We start from the raw sequence: 4470 nt of genomic DNA on the forward strand, positions 1-4470 counted from the left end.
TCCATTTTTGCATTAAGAATCTAAATGCTAAAAGCAACCCTGTGATCTTCCAAAATCTTCCAAAATTTCCACGATTCGAACATGGTTTAATGGAAAAAAGCGGCAACATTGCTTTTTCGAGTGTACAGTGGCTAGCTGCGTTTCAGTGATCGCCGATCGAGATTTCATTTATTGTTTTACATTATTTGGATAAAGAAAATTTAAGCAAATTCAACATCGATGTGATGCTGATAGAAATCTGTATCACTTTTTGTGATCAACTCTGTTTGTTTTGTTTCCTAATTAAGTGAGGAAATTTTAATTGACAGCACCGACAAATGAATATATACAAAAAAAAATGTTCGGTTATCGTTAAAACAATTCAAGTTTTTGTATTGAACTTTTGGTTTCAAATTTAATTTTTCCTTTTCAATAGGGTTTTTGCACATTATCTTTTGCGTGAGAATTGATCGTAATAGATACGGATCTGAATAAGCGACTGGAACACGGCTGTTTGTCAAAAGCATACGATTTCGAACTCGCGTAAATGTACATTTGCTAAATGCGATAGCATGAATGCTCTTCGAAAACATATGTTCGAAAGTGCTAAATGTTGCATTTTAAATGCAGCAAAAACGCTGCATTAGCAAACGATTTATAATTATGTTTTCAATTTTCACTTTACGTAATTCCTGTATTTAACACCCGCAATAGATTAGGGTTAATTACACTGGATAACAAATCTTAAATTAGATTTTGTTCTCCAGATGCTACTATCCAATTTGTATGTAGAACTGCTCGCTGATTCCAAAAATCGAATTATTTCATTTTTGTATTTTTTTTTCAGCTTAAAAAAGAGTGGTTCCACCTCATCAAGTGTATATCTTAAGAACCAGTTAAATAATCGTAATGCGAGGTACAGTGAATGAAAGAAAATGAAATTCTCTATAAACCGTATATACATCACTTTTCGATAGCCCTGATCAGAAATCTCAGAAATTAATTAATCATTCCAGATATTTTTTTTAATGGAAAAATGCAAAAAATTCAAACCGGGAAAAACCTGTTCCTTTAGAAAAAAATGAAGAAACTCGATAAATAAATAAGAAAATAATGATTGCTCAAATGAAAATTCGCAAAGATTTTTCGTATGAACTATGAGCAGAAAAGAGTGTTACTCATACGCCACGTACATCTGAGTAGGTAGAGTGTTTGAATCGAAAACAAGAGGCGTCAGAAATGATGAAATAATTTCTCAGAAACTATCACGGCTATTGAAAAGTGATGCAAGAATGATAGAATACAAGATTGCGCCGATCAGAGAGGATTTTTGAGAATAACTTTTGTGTGACGTCACACTGGTGCAGTTGCGAGAGAGAAATGCCAAAACGTGAGCAAGAATGGAAGAAGAAGAAAAAATGTTGCAAGGAAAATGTAAACAAGATGCACCAGTGTGACGTCATGCAAACGACGATTCTGTCAAATTCGTTAAGAGAGGAATAGCGGTCCGAGATCGGCGCAACCTTTGTATTCTCTCAATCGTGAAGTGATGTATATACGGTTTTGGGAGAATTTTATTTGCTTTCATTTCCCGTATCTTATTACGATTATTCAATTGGTTCGTAAGATATACGTGATTAAGGGAAACCACTATTTTTTAAAGCTGAATAACAGTAAATTGCAAATATCTCGAAAAGTTATTCATAGAAAAAAAATTATCTCGATTTTCCGAATAACCGAGGAATTCTACTTGGGAACTGGATAGTGGCATCTGGAGAACATTTTTGCTATAAAACAGTGTTATTATTGCAATCGATAGTTCGTCGATTCCTCTTCATTGTTGGTAAATTTTTAACGTTTGTTTATAAATAATTTTTTACATTTTACAGCTCCGGTATTTAGCACCCCAGGAGTAAGAAATTCATTACTTTCATTTGATACCTGTGATAAAAATAAAAAATCGGAACAATGTCACCTTCGTATAACTTACGTAAACTTTGAAACTTTTTTAAATAGTCCGGGAAATCTCTCCAATCCCCTCAAACTTCCAAATGTAGACGAAAATGATGATGATGACAATCATTACCAAATTGAAATAAGTTAATAGAATATAAAATTAACACAGTTGCTTTATTTCACTGTTGGCAGTTGTAATTAAACCTAATTATATAAACTTATACTTTCTGATAAACATATCTTTTATTATAGTAGTTGCGTATTTTTTTACGGAAAAGAAACATTTTTATAAAAAAAATTTCATAATTTCGTTTTCTTACTTTTTCTCGAAAATCACTTCCAATCAACGCGCAGATACGTAAAAAGGGATAGAGAACAGAATTTTTAATTATCAAGTGAACTACTAAATCTAATAAAGTGGAAAATTACCAACAAAAAGTAAATAATCATCAAAGTATCTTCAAATAATCTTGAGAGAAAATAAAACGCGAAGTCAATCAAGTGGGAAATTACTGTCGGACTGCATGCTGTGAAGTGAATTATTGTAATACGATATTGATGAACTACATGATACAAGAGCAGTAATAAAATTAAAAATAATATTTAAATTCATCTATGTATGTCATTTCAATCATAAAGGTATAAGGTATTGTACTATTTAAATTTCAGTATTTCAATGATATGTTTGAGACCAATTGGAGAATTACATTGGAGTTCAAGTTGATAACTAGCATTTTCTCAACTTGAGAAACAGCCCTTTTTTCATGCAAAAAAATGCCATTATACATCCGCACCTCTTCCGTGCTCGTTCTAATGGTTCTTCTACTTCCTTCGCATGAACCAATTAAAACAGATCTGACCGGTTGAGAAGCAGCCATTTGTAATAGCAATTGAGAAAAAAGTGTGTGACGTTCATAATTTTGAAGCTTGCTATTTCTGTTTTGCTTCTTTCTTTATGTGTATTTTGTCGGTGGTTTATTTCAGTGATTTCTAATATTCATANTCTTTATGTGTATTTTGTCGGTGGTTTATTTCAGTGATTTCTAATATTCAATAAATTTTTTGTGCAAATGTTATTAAAATGAAGTGCGCGGTGATTGGTGGCAAAAACAAGTACAAAATAATAATTTGGTTAGCGCAATCATGTGCTGCAAAATTGCTACCATTTTTTTCTTTATGCTTCGTCTTCATATTTTTTGTTTACTTTTCACAGAAAATAACATCAGGTTTGTATATTAACTTCTCCAGTAAAACATTACAGCCAGAGCGTAAAAGCAAAATAGAGCGTAAAATTGACAAGAAGAGAAAACTTACAGAAAAAGTTACTGAACGCAAAACTAGTAAAAACTTGCAAGTGAATAGTTGTTGCACCCTTTTGATATTTTGCTGTAAACATGTTACTATTTATAAATCAGTTTTAAACTCTTTGCTTTTCACACAAGCACTTACACAGTCTAGTACATCCATGAACGAAAGACACAAGATCACGTAAGAACAAGAGAGTGAAAAAAGTCGATTTTTTGAGCGGGTTCTACGCCATCTTGTTTCACTGGAAAACGAGCGAAAAGTAAACAAAGCAAAGAAAACAACGAAAACCAAAATGAGCCAAAATCATTGTCAGCCACTTTAAACGCACAATTTAGGTAAAATGATGCAACAAAATGCTTTGAAATGTGTTGTCATGTTGAATTAACTCTTCTTTACTTGAATAAAAGTGTAAAATAGTGGTGCTTGTAATGTAAACAAACGCTCAGCTGACAAACCCGCTTTCGCAAACTTTTTTCTCAAAACAAGTTACAAATACAACGTCGCGTTCTTACGTGATCTTGTATTTTTGGTTCATGTAGTACATCATTAAGATTTTGATTTCCACTCATTTTACTTTTGTTTGTGCTAAACCAATTCAACAAATGGCGGCTTTTGACATTTATTCTTCTTCTTCTTCTGCTAGCTAATTTCTGCTAGTAGAAATTTCACTAGCAAGAATTTGCAGCTCTCCCGTGTTGTTGCGCTCTCGATTTGTTGCTCTCCTGCAAATTTTTTGGGTTATCATACACTTTTCCAGTAAAAATTTGCAGGTTCCAGTACAAATTAGCACTGACTATTGGTTACTATACAAACCTATGGCGCCGAAATTACAAACGTCAGCCAAAAATTACTTTTTTCTTTTGCTACATCTTTTCAGATATTAGGTTCATTCCTTATCTTTTTGGACTAAAATCTGAAAAGTGTCAAAATGCCAGAGCGTAAGCAAAATGCGCTCACTAAAAGAGAATAACAGGAAAAGTAAAGGAACGCAAAAATCCAAATTTTTAGTCCAAAGAATGGCAACAACAAAGCTAACGTCAAATAAGAATGGAAATGTATGTACAAAACACATTCACACAAACACAAGCACAATAAACACTTACTACATCAATTATTTTTTGCCTCCTTCCAATTTCAATTCACTTTTTTTACTTTTTAGATTATTCTCACTTTTTGCGTATTCTTTAATTTCCGTTAATTTAAATTTAGTTGAGTTTGACACTTTTC

The sequence above is a fragment of the Rhagoletis zephyria genome, unplaced genomic scaffold (genome assembly GCF_001687245.7).
Source record: "Rhagoletis zephyria isolate East Lansing unplaced genomic scaffold, Rhagoletis_zephyria_1.1 Rzeph_scaffold_00653, whole genome shotgun sequence".
Taxonomy (NCBI): Eukaryota; Metazoa; Arthropoda; class Insecta; order Diptera; family Tephritidae; genus Rhagoletis; species Rhagoletis zephyria.